Source organism: Grus americana, chromosome 10 (assembly GCF_028858705.1).
Source record: "Grus americana isolate bGruAme1 chromosome 10, bGruAme1.mat, whole genome shotgun sequence".
Classification (NCBI taxonomy): Eukaryota; Metazoa; Chordata; class Aves; order Gruiformes; family Gruidae; genus Grus; species Grus americana.
Window position 1 is genome coordinate 682095 of NC_072861.1, and position 16056 is coordinate 698150.

General features: G+C 54.3%; 3 non-coding genes across 3 annotated transcripts; 1 reads left to right on the plus strand and 2 right to left on the minus strand.

Annotated features, from left to right (window-relative positions):
• Positions 1 to 806: 806 nt before the first annotated feature.
• On the minus strand, positions 807 to 889 carry TRNAL-CAG (transfer RNA leucine (anticodon CAG)). The gene has a single exon. It is a non-coding gene; the product is annotated as a tRNA-Leu (tRNA).
• A 937-nt stretch (positions 890 to 1826) lies between these two features.
• TRNAG-UCC (transfer RNA glycine (anticodon UCC)) lies at positions 1827 to 1898 on the minus strand. The gene has a single exon. It is a non-coding gene; the product is annotated as a tRNA-Gly (tRNA).
• A 12575-nt stretch (positions 1899 to 14473) lies between these two features.
• Positions 14474 to 14555, plus strand: TRNAS-AGA (transfer RNA serine (anticodon AGA)). Its single transcript has one exon. It is a non-coding gene; the product is annotated as a tRNA-Ser (tRNA).
• Positions 14556 to 16056: the final 1501 nt, after the last annotated feature.

Consider the following 16056-nt stretch of genomic DNA (forward strand, 5'->3'; position numbering starts at 1 on the left):
GCGTGCGCAGTATCATTGCTGTGGGTGCGCCTGTCCATAACAACTTACTTCATAAGATTAATATCTCCGAACCTATTGTTCGGTTTGGTAGGGACTGTACATGGAACATAGCAGCATTGTACGTTGCCATGGTCAGTTAGCTTCATTACCTGTTGCCTTGGTTACAAACTAATTATCTCAAATTGATTCTATAGTTTCTGTTTCACGGCCCCTATCCCATGGTTACACAGGCATCAAGTTGACTCTGACCAGCCTGCAGTTCCCCAGGTCCTCCTTGGTGCCCTTCTGGAAGACAGGAGTGGCATTGACTTTCTTCCAGGCCTCAGGAACCTCTCCCAGTTGCCCCGACATTTCAAAGACAATTGAGAGTGGCCTCTGCCAGAAGCCCTCCTTGTCTGAGTGCTTTCATGAGCTGCGGGCAGGAAGACAGCACAGGTATCTGCAAGGGAGGTCCCTGCTCCCTGAGTACCTGATGGGCCAGAAGCCAGAAGATGGCTTGGCTGTTGACTGTGAGGTCACCTCTGGCTCTCCAGGGGGTGGGTGATGGGATTTGCAGAATGTCCAAAGGTCTGCATTTCCGGGGAGAGTCATGCAGAATGTGAGTTTGGCAGAGGAGACTGGAAAAGTGGACTTGCCTAGGGATTCTCTTCTATGCACCCCACTAGCGGTGGCAGCTGGGACCCGCAGCAAGACCTAATCCACAGACTGGGTAGAGGCGCAGGACCCTCTCCAAGACCCTCCTAGAGGAGCAAGACTCTCCATTCCCCTGAGGGAAGGAAAGGGAAGGAAACCAAGAGAGAGGAGCCTGTCAGGAGTGGGACTCGAACCCACGCCTCCCAGGGAGACTGCAACCTGAATGCAGCGCCTTAGACCGCTCGGCCATCCTGACCCACCGCTGCTGCTCACACTGCCTCTGCTGCTCCTCCCCCTGCAGCTGCCAGAGCCAGCCCACCCCAGCCAGCCTCCTCCTGGCACTGCTGCAGGGCGAGCTGGCTCCTGGGAGCACCCTTCCCTGCTCCCACCAAGGGCTGCTGACAGGCGACCGCAGCTCCCACACGCACGTTAGACCACGCAGTACCCAGCACAGGGGCAGCGTCTCGCAAGGCCAAGGCAATCCTTCACGGGAGCAACAAGAGGAGCCGTCAGCAAATTACGGCTCTGCACATGCCAACGTCTGGTCAAGGGGCTCCAGGCACACGCCTACCTTTCCCATGACTTCCTCCGTTCCCTCCAGAGCCTCAGGATATGGCAAGCCAAGCACTTGGCCTGCAGTGCTGCCCTGTGGGCGCTTCCTGGGGCAACAAGGGTGCCTCCTTCTTGCCTGCTCGGGGCCAGGAAGGCGGGGCAAGGAGGGCTCTGCCACACAAACCCCTGGGGGAACGCTGCGCCGGTCTCAGGGAGTCAGTGCGAGTGGAAAGGGGCTGGAGGGTCAAGGCAAAAGGCCAGCAGATGCACCAAGTGCTGAGCAACGACTGAGCTCCAGTTCCTGTGGGGAAGAGGCTCACTTGCTGCACCTGACATGGTGCAGAGGAAGGAGGGCCCAGCTCTCTCTGGGACTTGTTGCTTCACGGAAGCAGCTAGACCGCAAGGCATCTCAGGAGGTCACGAGTGCAAAAGCCTGCTCAAAGCTTAGAGTGCCTGAGCCTCACTGAGCCTTGCGTGCGTGTGATACCCAGGCATGGAGAATCCCAAAGTCCTCTGGGCACCTGCTTCACCCAGTGCTTCAGCGCTCCCTGAGAACCTCTGAACGGTCCAGAGCAGCCCCTGCCGCCTGCTGTTGCCAAGTGGGCAAGGCACTGTGGAGCCAGGCTGGAGAAAAGTTTGTCTGCGTTGGCCAGGAATCGAACCCGGGTCAACTGCTTGGAAGGCAGCTATGCTCACCACTATACCACCAACGCTGCTGGAGGTACTGCTGCCTCCTGCTCCTCCAGCCCGGAGCCTGGCCTCCCTCCCTCCTGCTCCTCCACTTCCCAAACTCGCCTGCCTCCCGCCCTTCCACCTCACAAACTGGCCTCTCTCCTGCTCCTCCGCTTCACAGACTGGCCGGACTCCTCCTTCCAGCGACCTGCACGCACACGACCTCACGATGATGCCATACGTGGGTGTGTGCTCCGCTGTGTGTCAGGTGGTGGCTAGGGAAACTCAGCATGATGGCTGCTGGCAACGGTGCCGCTCCCCAGCTGCGTTCATACGTGTGCCAGACGTGCATGTCCTATGCAAGTGCACGTGCGTTTCTCTCTGTGTTCCTCTCGTGGTGTAAGCACAGACAAACACCCACCCAGATGCTCGTGCCTTGCCCCACCCTCAGGGGGATGCCGAGCTCTGAAAACACGATGGGAAACCTCATGGGTCAAGATAAACACCAGGACACGGCTTAGCAAAAACTGTTGTGGGCAAAGCAGGCTTGACTCCCGGAAAATTCACGTTTTTGCCAATTCAAACAGGTTCACCTAGCGAGAAACAAAAAGACAAACGCAAACCACCACCTTTCCTCTCCCCCGTCCCAGGTCAACTTCTTCACGGCAGACAGACTCCTTTACCTGCCCTAGCGGGATGCATCTTCCCTCTGCTCTTTCCCACTCTTTCTGTTCCTTCCTCCTCTCTCTGCCCAGCCTCTTGTGCCCTTTCTGCAATATGTGAAAAACAGAGGGGCCACCAACTTTGCTGATGGCTCAGCTGTGGTGTGCGGTGGGTGCACTGTGCAGCTGGAGCTGGCTCTCTCTGACACAGGGCAGCCCCTTAGCTCTTCTCGCAGAGGCCACCCTGCAGCACCCCCTAACCCCTCCGCTACCCAAACCTTGCCACGTGTAGCCGATACAGTGCCCATTGGGAATACCATAGGGCATACCACTGAGGTAACACAGTCGGAGTCTGCCCCAGTCAGAGTCACATTCACGCCGTCCCGGGCTAACAGCTGGTTGCATGACGTACATTTTGCCTGAAGTGAAAAGGCACAGCAACCAGCCAGGGTTTCTTCTTAGGCACTCGATATGTCCATATCTTGTACGCTTGTCTAGTAGTAGCTCAGCCATCAGTGAGGAAGAAGCAGGGACTGCTAGCGTAACAATTATCTATCCTATTGTATGACGTGCCAATAGGCCGGGTGGATCATTTCTAGCACAGGTTTCTTGGTTCACATAACTCGGTTGGATATGAGCATCTGCCACTTTCCGTGCTGCATGCTTGTTAAGCAGTTTGGTTTGCAGGACTCTACTCATTGCCTGCTCCTGGGCTAAAATCTGCCCTGTGCTGCTCCTGGTTTTGGTGGTGGGTGATGGCTTTGGCGAATCCTCGTGCCAGCACTGATGAACCATGAAGTACATCTGACCAGCACGTCCCTTCTCCTCCCTACATGGAGGGCACCATTTCCTTTCAGCTGCCATTTTCTTATTAAACACCACAAACACCATGGTTTCATGCTGCTCTGTGATTGGCTGGCAGCCATTTCTTGACCCCATCATACCCACCTGCTCTCAGGCAGACCTGTGGTTGGCTGTCGGGACCAGACAACCCTACCCGTGTGCCCAGAAGCACGTCACGCACGGAAGCCCCCACCCCCTGAAGACAGGGAAGAGGCAACTTTTGACAGCGTCATTCCCTATGCGTTCTCGTATGGTTTTGCGATTGCCTGACGGCCATTTTTGACACTGTCACGTCAGCACGTTCCACGTCTCCCTCCACTGGGCTGTCCGCTTCCTTTGGACCAAGAACTGTTCCGATATAAATGATATACCAAGCAGTGGTATCCACTAGGGAATGAAGAAAGGCACCTAGAACAAGCAAGACTCCTGTGGATGGCCCTTTCCCTGCAGAGCCAGGGGTGACCTCACAGTCAACAGCCAAGCAGTCTTCTGGCTTCTGGCCCATCAGGTACTCAGGTAGCAGGGACTTCCCTTGCAGATACCCATGCTGTCTCCCTGCCTCCAGCTCATGAAAGCACTCAGACAAGGAGGACTGCTCGGAGAGGCCACTCTTGATTGTCTTTGAAAGTTCATGGCAACTGGGAGAGGTTCCTGAGGCCTGGAAGAAAGTCAGTGTTACTCGTGTTTTCTGGAAAGGCACAAAGGAGGACCTGGGGAACTGCAGGCTGGTCAGACTCATTTCATTCCCTGGGAATGGGAAGGAGGAGACTCTTTTCACACACATGAAGAAGTTAATTTTGGGGGGGGTGTTTGTCATTATCCTCTACTCATATCCATGTGACTGTGCTCTTCTTCTTTTCTGGGGGCGTGTGTTTGTCTTTGTGTGTGAGTTGTTGGCTAAGATAGCTCAAGCTACCTAGGAGTCCAGCATAAAAGCCAGTTCTTTGCCATCCAAGGAGAGGGACAAGAACCCTTAGCATAGAATTAGCAATTGGGGTGGAGGTTCCTCCCAGTCACCCCAGGGCAGGGCTGGACCAGCAGGACTGAGTGGTGCCCTGTCTTAAATGGTCAGTTAGCTTCATTACCTATTACCTTGATTACAAACTAATTATTCCAGGCTAATCATTCCATGGTTTCTGTCTCACGGCCTCTATCCCACGATTACATTTTCCCCTTTTTGAAAGTTTTCCTTTCAGGCCTTGAGTAGCTTTCTCATCAGCATAACTTTTCTTATAGCTAAGCTTCTATATTTTCTACAGTCACGGTGACCCTGAGATAAAAGCTCTGAGTCCTAGATAGTGTTTGCTCATCTAAGCAAGTTGCATAGCAGTTAGCACCTGGCATTTCAAAGGGGCTGCGAGGGCATTGCCTGTTCCAGGTGGTTCCCTGCCACATCCACAGGCCAGAGCACACCGCAACCAGGCGGAGGAGGCCAAAGCAAAAGCAGGATAGAGAGGGCTGGGAGGAGGCTGTAGATGTGAATGTGGGGAGTATAGCTGCAGCTTGCCCACTGCAGGGACTGTTGCTCAGAGGAGAGCATCTGACTGCAGATCAAGAGGTCCCTGGCTCAGCTCCAGGTCCACCTCCCACTGTCCCTTTCCTTCTTCATCCATGCTGCCAACCCCTCTGAGCTTCTCCTTTGCTCGTGCTGCTTCCACCACCCTCAGTGGCATGGCTGCGTGGAACAGATCACGCACCAGCAAATGGCTCGTCTCTCCTTCTCTTCCTCTGGGCCCTCTCTGCATTTGCTCCTCAGGGTTTCCTTTTTCCTTCAGATGCTGCACCACCCAGGCAGGCAACCAGCAGCCCCTCTTCCTCTCAGGAGCTGTTCTGGGAGGGAGCAGGTGGGCATGGGACTGGGAGAAGGCCACTGGGAAGCCTCCGGCTTCTAGCCTATGCATCAAAGTCTGCAACGACAGGGGATGGACTCCTGATGGCACAGTCACCACCATGTCCTCTTTTGCACTTCAGTGCCCTTGTTCAATGACTCCCTGGGAGATTCAGGGCAATGCTCCACTCAAAGCTCGGTGGTTGTCCCAACTTCACGGAGCATGGTGAGCACCTGGTGCCAGGCTTCCAGAGGCCTTGACAGGCACGCTTTCCTTTGTGGCACAAACATCACTCTCACGGGACACCACATTGCCTACTCCCCTGTGGGGCATTCCTTTCCACTCTGTACCACGCACTTCTCCCATCCCACCCCTCCACAGCAGTACAGCAACCTGCTGTAGCCATATGTGCCTGCAAATGATCAAAGGGCCACAGTCTTCCATCCTTCGGCAGGCAACAGGCAGCCTGGGGGGCTATAAACCCATGGCAGAGTGTTGTCATCTCAGACCAGTTGATAACCCCAGTTCTGTGCTCTGCCAGGAGGTAGTCAGGCCCGGCAGTGAAAAGTCACTGCTTTCTCACCATACACACAAAGCCCGCTGGGTACACTGCCAGAAGAAAGGAGCTCAGTTCTCGAGTGCATTCATTGGCGGGACTCAAAATTGAGCCTGAGAGACAACACAAGGCCGGGAAATGCAGGTTACTGACTCATGGTCCATTTCTATGAGGCTTTGTACTCTTTCTCTTGCCTGCTTGCTTATTTCTGCTGCTCCACTATCAACCTCCACCAGCTTCCACACTCAACAGCCAGTAAGCTCCAGACAGAGGTGAGTTGTACTTCCTTGCAGAGCGGGTATCTACCTGAGGGAGGAGGACAACAAACCACCACGAGTCTCCAGCTATGCTGCACAAAGTCTTTAATGAGAAGGAGCAGATGCAGTGGCACAGAAGAGAGAAACACGCCTGCAGGGTTCAGGGAGGCACAGAGAACGGCCCGTTTCCCAAGGAGAAGCTCCACACAAAGCACTGGCCTTTTCCCATTCTGCTCTCCCTGGTGGCAATCCCAGCCCACCAAGAGCAGTCCCTAACTCCGGCACCCTCCCCCCATCAGCAGGAGGTTCATCAAAGCAGAAGAGAACGAGCCCTTTCTGCAGGAGCTCAGAGCAAAGCAGAGCCAGAGGAGGCATGGCTAGGCCTGCCGTGCAGCCAGGAGCAGTGGGCACAGGTCCCTCCGGCCAGGTGGCATGAGGACACCCAGCACGTCTGCAAGCTGTGGCCACGCTCCTGCTGCTGCAGGGTCCCCGTCTTCCTTCCTGCTCCGAAGGGGATGATGCGCCGGCTTCAGCAGTTCAGGCTGCAGCGGAGGGAAGGCAGACACAGGCCTGACCCCCCCAGACCAAGGGAGCCCCCAGAAGAGATGGGAACCCCCCCGACGCTGAGGGAGCTCCCAACAGCAGCGGACAGAGAGGATCCCACAGCTGTGCTCTGAGGGAAAGAGGTGAGGATGGGGCCCGGCAGGGTCACCACCACCGGGGAGGCCTCAATGAACACCGTCGAGTCAGCGCAGCGGGCGACACAGGGCTCATTGCAGCTGCTTGCAAGTGGGGTTGGGCCAGAGGCGCCGCAGGGTGTTTGGAGACAGGGTCTGAAGCAAGACATCTCTGGGTGAGGGAGGCAAAGCTGAAACGCAGAGCAGAGAGGAAACAGAGACCTCAGTATCAGTCTGTCTTTTCCTCAGCCCTCTCTGAAGATACGCTTTGCTGCCCTCCATCTCCACCTCTAGCTGCAAGCCCAGAAAGAACCCGCAGCTGATCTTGCTAACATGCACAACGGCCGTGACACTGTCTGAAAACACACACTGTGCTTACAGCTCCCACGGCCCTCATCGTGCCCTCCTAGTTGCACGGCACAGGCAAGCTGACCCACTTGTGGAAGAGGACCCAGCAGAGTGGGTTTAAAGCACCTGCGGAAAGACTGATCGTACCCCATCTCCAGAATACACAGTGCTACGCTGAAGAAAGCCCTGCATGCTCTTGGCCATTTGGATAGAGCCCATCTACGAAACGTAGGTGGAAATTCTGCTGGGCAGAGCTCCCTGCAGATGAGCCCCATTGATCATTTCCTGCTTGAAAGAACCCCCCTCTTCCCTGCTCTCCCCTGCCAGCCCCATCAAAAGGGAAACAGGTCACAGCCCTTCAGCAGTTCTGTTGCGGGGCCAAGCTGAGGCAGCCCAAGTATCAACCTGAGCAGCCCCCATGACAGCAGCTCAGCCCAGAGGGAGAGATGGAGCGGACTCAGGCTTACCTCGTTCCTCGAGGAAAGGGAGCCAAGAGAGGAGGATGCGGAGCCTGGAGCACCACAGGCTTTTATGCTGTGTCCCAGAGCCCCACGGGGCCACAAACATTCCTTGCTCATGAAGCACCTAAACACCGAGCAGTTACCACTTGCTGAGGCCTCGCTGGTGACTAAGCCCTTGCCTTTTTCACCTGAAATGTTTTGATCCCACTTCATAGCACCTAGGATCATAGGATGAATCATAGAATGGATTAGGTTTGGAAGGGATTTTAATGGTCATCTAGTTCCAGCCTCCCTGCCATGGACAGGGAGACCTTCCCCTAGATCAGCTTCTTCAAAGGCGCATCCAACCTGGCCTTCAAGACTTCCAGAGGTGTGGCTTCCACAGCTTCTCTGGACAAACGGTGTCTCACCCCCCTCATCGGAATGTATTTCTTCCTAATATCTAAATCTACCCTCTTTCAATCTGAAACATTCCTATGTTTCAATGTACAACAACAGTCCTATCACTACACTCCCTCCCCATCTTTGCTCTAGGACCCTTTCAGGTTCTGGAAGGTATCTATAAAGTCTCCCTGGAGCCTTCTCTTCTCCAGCCTGAACAACCCCAACTCTCTCAGCCTCCCTTCGTAAAGAGAGGTTCTCCAGCCCTCTGGTCATCTCTGTGCTGTTAACTGCAAGTCTTTGAGTGCCACCATCCAGCCAATTCCTTATCCAGCAAGTGGTCCACCTGTCAAATCCATGTCTCTCTGTTTTAGAGACAGGGACGTAGTGTGGGACAGTATCAAAGGCTTTACACAAGTCCAGGTAGATGACATCGGTTGCTCTTTGCTTTCCCATCAATGCTGTAACCCTGTTGTAGAAGGCCACTAAGTTTGTCAGGCAAAATTTGCCCTTAGTAAAGCCGTGTTGGCTCTCACCAATCACCTCTCTGTTTTCCACGTGCCTTTAGCATAGTTCTTAGGAGGATCAGCTCCATGATCTCGCAGGGCACAGAGGGGAGACTGACCAGCCTGCAGTTGCCCAGGACTTCCTTCTTCCACCTTTTAAAAATGGGGCTTATGGTTCCCCTTTTCCAGGTGCTGCAAATTTCCCCAATGTGCCATGACGTTTCAGATTTGATGGATAGTGACTTAGGAACTTCATCTGACGGTTACTTAGGACATAGAAGTTGTTGATACGTCTGTCTTTTCCATGTCAGTTGTAGCCAGTTCTCCTGTTTCGCTCATCAGAGGGGGTACTGTTACTTTCATACATGAAGAAACCCTACTTGTTATTTTTAAAGTCCCTAGCCAATTTCAACTCCAGCTGTGTCTTGGCTTCCCTGATTCACTCCTTGCACTCCCAGTCCTTTCCCCTATAATCTCCTCTGCCCGTCTTCCTGCACATCAGGATGGAGAGCTGCTTGCGCCCCAAGAAAAATATCTTTTAGTATCTCCCAGTTTTCGTTGGCTTCTTTATCTCTGAGGGCAGTTTCTCAAGGTACCCCCCACACTGGTGCCCTAAGCATCCAAAAGGTTGCCTTTCTCAGGTTAAGGGTCCTTCCCCTACATTTAACAATCCTTGACCACTCCAGACTGAGAATTACACCTGGGCATGAGCGCAGCAACCCAGCCTACCTGCAATTTTCACCTCTCCAACAAGTTCTTCTGCACTAGTGAAAAACAGGCCCAGCAGTGCCTCTCCTCTGGTCAGGCTCTCTCTCACTCCACTAGTTTCCTGGACTGCTTGCAGTTGACTGTGCTGCTTTTCCAGCAGATGTCTGGGTGGTTGAAGGCCCCTACCAGGATCAGGATCTGCAAGCGTGATGCTTCCTAATATCAAAACAATTCTTCTGCGTCCCTGATTCTTAAGGCCAATGAACTCGGAGGTCTCAGGCTACCGTGCAGGGAGATTTTAATCTGCTTTGTGTCACACGGATTGCCTTTGTCACATTGCCCTCTTCATGATGAGCATGGCCACTGATCATGGTGAAATTGAGCCAGGAAGGACACCTCAAGCCAGCTCTCAAGTGCTTTCAGTGGAAGCGCTCCGGCTAAGCCTGAGAGACAATTCTCCCTGCAGGTCATCATAGACACACAGGAGACAGTGGGTAAGTTCAGGCAGAAGGACAAGACTGCACAATCCCGTGCAGGAGACGGGACTAACTTCTCCAGGGATGTGACAAAAATCAATGGAATGGAACGATTATTATGGGCTGGAGGGAAGCCCCTTGTGGGCGGGAGTGACGGCCACGATGACCTTGCTTACCCTCATCATGCTCAACCACGGCCTGGTTTTTGCGATCAAAGAGATGCCTGCATCCTTCCCTGAACGAGACCCACACCCAAGTTCTGCTGTTTTGCTCAGCAAATTCAACCCAGGGCCTAAAGGTCTGGATGACCTGCTTTTGAGCAGAGGCTCAGGGCATCAAGCCAAAAGGTCATAGCCATTTTTCCTTGGTCAGAGACGGGGTGGCCCATTCCATGCATTTCAAACTACAAAGGGACATCGGATCAGCCTCTCAGAGAACCTGGGAGTCATCATGATGTGGAAGAGTTGGGAAAAACCCTGAACTCCAGGCAAACGTGAGTCATTGTGCTGTGGACTTCAGTGGACACAGTGCCCCAGCCTCAGGCGTGCCAGGGATAGCAGAACTCATAGCGCCAGTGCGCCACTTTCCTCCAGGGCATTTCCACACAAGTTAGCAGCATTCCTGAAACAACTGGTACTTCCATGCAATCTCATGCTGCTGCTGCCGCCTTCCAGGGCATTGCCTTTTGGTGGCTGCTCAAGGGATTGTGTGATTCAGCCCACCCCAGAATAATGATGGTTGGAAAGGGTCTCTGGAGGTCCTCTGGGCCAACCTCCTGCTCTGAGCGGACCGAACTTTCCAGTTACACACCACATCCCACCACATGCCCTTGAGGAAAGAAGCACTTTGGGAGGAATGAGGCTATTAGCTTTTCTATCACCAGCGTGTTTCAGGCCGGGGAACTATGTCCACAGCAGAGTGAGTCATGTTTGCCTGCAGTTCAGGGGTTTTCACAACTCTTCCAGATCACTATGACTCCCAGGTGCTCTGGGACACGGATCCAATGTCCCTTTCTGGATTTAAATGTGTGGAATGGGCCTGACCCAGAAAAAAGACCCAGGAGCTTTTGCCTCCGTGCCCTGTGCCTCTCCTCAAAAGCAGGTCATCCAGGTCTTTGGCCTCTGAGGTGAACTTGCTGAAACAAACAAGTCCATCTGGCTGTGGGTCTCTTTCAGGGGAGGATGCGGGCATCTCTCTGATCACCCTCCTATGCCCTGATTTACTTCTGTCCAACAGGCTCTCCACTTCCCAATCTGAGCCCAGAGCCCTGGTTGGAAGAAGCGTGAGGACCTGGTCAAGTCATCAAGGGACATGGCTATGGAGATCCCAGGGAGAGGTCACCTCACAGAGACCTGTCTGGCCCCCTGCTCTGCTCTTCAATGTTATAAATCTGCCTTTGTTCTCTGGGGTCATAGGCAGAAAAAGGAGGTTGTGATAAAGCTTTATGAGTGTAAGCAACGTCCTCATGGCCCTCCCTCCTGCCTACACGCGGCCTCCCATCAGTCCAAAATGGTCCTTCTTTGCCATTGAGCTTTGCCACATCCCTGAAGATGTGAGTCTCTTCTCCCACCATGTTCTGTGAGCCTACGATGACCTGCTGGGAGAGAGATGCCTCCCAGGGTCAGACTGATGCCATGCACTGAAAGCACTTGAGATCTGACTTCAGGTCTCCCTAATAGCCAAATTTCACCATGACTGGTCACCAAAGTCACCGTGAAGAAGGAGATGTACTGAATATGATCCATGTGACCGAAAGCCACTTAAAATCTCTGCACAGCAGCCTGAGACCTCCCAGCCAATTGGTCTTAGCAGGCCGGGACACCAATTAATTATATTGAGGTTAGATGCTATGCAGCAGGAGGAAATCGTTTCAGATGAAAGAGGCAAGGGCTTAATGACCAGCGAGGCCTTGGCAAGCGGCAGCTGCTCGGTGTTTAGGTGCTTCATGAGCAAGGAATGTTTGTGGCCCCGTGGGGCTCTGGGACACAGCATAAAAGCCTGTGGTGCTCCAGGCTCCGCATCCTCCTCTCTTGGCTCCCTTTCCTCAAGGAACAAGGTAAGCCTGAGTCCGCTCCATCTCTCCCTCTGGGCTGAGCTGCTGTCATGGGGGCTGCTCAGGTTGATACTTGGGCTGCCTCAGCTTGGCCCCGCAACAGAACTGCTGAAGGGCTGTGACCTGTTTCCCTTGTGATGGGGCTGGCAGGGGAGAGCTGGGAAGAGGGGGGTTCTTTCAAGCAGGAAATGATCAATGGGGTTCATCTGCAGGGAGCTCTGCCCAGCAGAATTTCCGCCTACATTTCGTAGATGGGCTCTATCCAAATGGCCAAGAGCATGCAGGGCTTTCTTCAGCGCAGCACTGTGTATTCTGGAGATGGGGTATGATCAGTCTTTCCGCAGGTGCTTTAAGCCCACTCTGCTGGGTCCTCTTCCAAAAGTGGGTCAGCTTGCCTGTGCCGTGCAACTAGGAGGGCACGATGAGGGCCGGCCGTGGGAGCTGTAAGCACAGTGTGTGTTTTCAGACAGTGTCACGGCTGTTGTGCATGTTAGCAAGATCATCTGCGGGTTCTTTCTGGGCTTGCAGCTAGAGGTGGAGATGGAGGGCAGCAAAGCGTATCTTCAGAGAGAGCTGAAGAAAAGACAGACTGATACTGAGGTCTCTGTTTCCTCTCTTCTCTGCATTTCAGCTTTGCCTCCCTCACCCAGAGATGTCTTGCTTCAGACCCTGTCTCTAAACACCCTGCGGTGCCTCTGGCCCAACCCCACTTGCAAGCAGCTGCAGTGAGCCCTGTGTCGCCCGCTGCGCTGACTCGACGGTGTTCATTGAGGCCTCCCCGGTGGTGGTGACCCTGCCGGGCCCCATCCTCACCTCTTTCCCTCAGAGCACAGCTGTGGGATCCTCTCTGTCCGCTGCTGTTGGGAGCTCCCTCAGTGCCGGGGGGGTTCCCATCTCTTCTGGGGGCTCCCTTGGTCTGGGGGGGTCAGGGCTGTGTCTGCCTCCCCTCCGCTGCAGCCTGAACTGCTGAAGCCGGCGCATCATCCCCTTCGGAGCAGGAAGGAAGACGGGGACCCTGCAGCAGCAGGAGCGTGGCCACGGCTTGCAGACGGGCTGGGTGTCCTCATGCCACCTGGCCGGAGGGACCTGTGCCCACTGCTCCTGGCTGCACGGCAGGCCTGGCCGTGCCTCCTCTGGCTCTGCTTTGCTCTGAGCTCCTGCAGAAAGGGCTCGTTCTCTTCTGCTTTGATGAACCTCCTGCTGATGGGGGGAGGGTGCCGGAGTTAGGGACTGCTCTTGGTGGGCTGGGATTGCCACCAGGGAGAGCAGAATGGGAAAAGGCCAGCGCTTTGTGTGGAGCTTCTCCTTGGGAAACGGGCCATTCTCTGTGCCTCCCTGAACCCTGCAGGCGTGTTTCTCTCTTCTGTGCCACTGCATCTGCTCCTTCTCATTAAAGACTTTGTGCAGCATAGCTGGAGACTCGTGGTGGTTTGTTCTCCTCCTCCCTCCGGCAGATACCCACTCTGCAAGGAAGAGCACTGCCTTCTTTCTTGATCTTTCCACCACTTGTGGACAGAGATCCCTGAACTAATACCAGATCACCCAAAAGCCTCAGAGACAGGGAGTTTGAGTCTGTAACCTGGGGATCACAGCCCTGTGGTGCCACTTGCCCTGTTGTTCATTGCACATGTTAGTACAGACATTTAAGTTAACTTTTCAGTCCTCTCAATTCTTGTTCACAAACTCTATATGAAAATTAGTCATGGCACTTCTTTCACTGAGCATGTGCCATCACAATTCCCCTCTAAGAATTCTATCATTTGTTAAGACAGTTTGCGTGTCTGTAAATTCTGTACTAACCAAAAGCTCACATAACCCTGACAGTACAGCAACCAATGTTGCTGTTATCTTGCCAGCATTGGCAAGGAGTCTACCTCAGGTCCACTGCTTGGAAGGCAGCTGTGCTCATCACTAGACCACCAACACACTTGTGGGCAGTGCTGTCTCCTGCTCCTCCACTTCACAGACTGGCCAGCCCCCTCTTTCACACACATACACTTCCTCCAGCCGCTCCTCATTCTCACCCTCTCAATTGCAACCACCTCCCGACGTTGCTCTCCATGTGGACAGGCACTGCCGGATATACCACCTCCACATGAATTCTTTTACGCTGTCTTCCTGCTCCGAAAGCCAAAATCAACCTGTATTCATCTAGTGAGGTAAATGATGGGTTTTGCGGATCGTGTGATATTTTGGTCCATGCTCGGGAACTGGACAATGCTTGCCACTGCTGGAAAAAAGCTCTGGACGTACGTACTCCACCAAAACCAGCTCTCTCCTGTTTCCTCCACTCTCTTCCTCAGCCAGGCTCTACCTTGCCCCTTCCATAGGTCTCGCCCACTCTTGCAAACCGTTCCCCCTATGCACCAACACCCTGCATGGCAGCTGGAGTCTTTGTTCAAGGATTGACACCACCCTACGTCCCCAAGAAACTGGAGGTGCTGCCAGTCTGCAGGAGTGTCTCCACCCTAGTGCTCACAGCAGGTTTGGAGACCCCCTCAAGGCACATGTGAGAAGCAAAGTGCGGTCTAATGTCCCACCCTACCACTACCACCAGCCCTGGTTGTCTCCACACAGCTGCCTTCCCTGCTGCCCTGGAAGCAGCTGAGACCAGCTGGGGAGTGAAATCACCCCCCCATGACAGGAAATCCCAGGTGCCTGGCTGAGGACAAGGTGCAAGAAGCCATAGCCACAGCCCCTGGGGTTACGCCTCTCAAGGCCTCTGGAAGCCTGGTAGCTGTCCCGCTCAGTGCAGGTCCCAACCGCAGAGCGCTGAGTGGAGCATTGCCCTGAAACTCCCAGGCAGCCGGGTGTCATTGCAGAGGGATGTGATCAGCGGGGCAGAGAGGGCTGGAGCAGGTAGTTGTGGCCGAGTGGTGAAGGCGATGGACTAGAAATCCATTGGGGTTTCCCCGCGCAGGTTCGAATCCTGCCAACTACGGGGCGCAGCCCCCTTTTGGGCTGCCTGCACTTGACCACACTGCAGCCGTGAGACAGTAAAACCCCCTTGCCTACAGCACTTGTCCTCGCTCGCACTCCCAGAACTTCCTGGATTATTGGGAAATCCTGCTCCCATTGACAAGGCAGGCAAGTTCGGGGAAGGGAATGGAGCAGTGATGACTATGAGCCATGAAAAGAGATCGGCTGTTGTTGGTTGTTGAGAAGAACTTAAGAGCCTGACCTCACCTGACATCCCAAGCAGCACAGCCCCACCAGCTCTCCTCCTTACACCTGAAACTACAGCAGGTCATCTCCAAAGAGAGTCTGCACAACGTGGCCCTCATTGCTGAAGATGAAGGGAAGACACCTCCTGGATCTGAGGTATGGCCAGCACTCACCAAGTGCCTCTCACTTTAGGTCTCATGAAGGCAGACTGGGGTGGAGCAACAGGTAAGCGAAGCGAAGCGAAGCAAAGAGGCCAGCACAAAATCTGTGCTACAGAAGAGGTCCTTGTGTGCATACATGGCCCTCATTGCCAAGGATGAAGTGAAGACTCACCATAGATCTGAGATCTTGCCTGGGGTCGTGGGGGTATTCTGCCTGACCCCTCCCCAGCCCTTGCACACATGGACAACCTTTCCCAGGCAGCTTTCCTAATTTACACCCGAGGATGAGATGCTGATGAGTGGGTTTCTCCTGTCTCCTCCTCTTCTGGCAAAGACGTGGAAGTGCAAAAGAGGACATGGTGGTGACTGTGCCATCAGGAGAACATCCCCTGCCATTACAGATGCTGGCATAGAAAAGAGCTGCAGACTTCCCAGAGGGCTTCTTTCAGTCACGTGCCCACCTGCTCCCAACAGAGCAGCAGCAGAACAGCTCCTGAGAGGAAAAGGGGCTGCTGGTAGCCTGCCTGGGTGGTGCAGCATCTGAAGGAAAAAGGAAACCCTGAGGGGTAAATGCAGAGAGGGCCCAGAGGAAGAGAAGGAGAGATGAGCCATTTGCTGGTGCGTGATCTGTTCCACGCAGCCATGCCACTGAGGGTGGCAGAAGCAGCGCAAGCAAAGGGAAAATTAGGGGAGGTTGGCAGCATGGATGAAGAAGGAAAGGGTCAGTGGAAAGGGAACCTCGTGGTCTGCAGTCTAAAGCTTTCCCCTGAGCAATACCTCCTGCAGAAGGCAGGCCGTGGCCACTCTCTCCATGCTCACATCTGCACCCACTTCCCAGCCTTCTCCTTCCCAATTTGTTTTTGCCTCCTCTGCCTGGTTCTGCGTGCTCTGGTCCATGGCTGGGACAGGCAGCCAGCAAACACATGCCCCAAAATGCAGGTCTCGGCACTGCCATCTTGTTCCTCGCCCTCACCGAGAGGCTCTCACTGCTCAGGCTGCCCAGAGCCATCTGAGGAAGCCTTGCAGCATTGAAGACAGGGCACCACTCAGTCCTGCTGGTCCAGCCCTGCCCTGGGGTGACTGGGAGGAACCTGCACCCCAATTGCTAATTCTGTG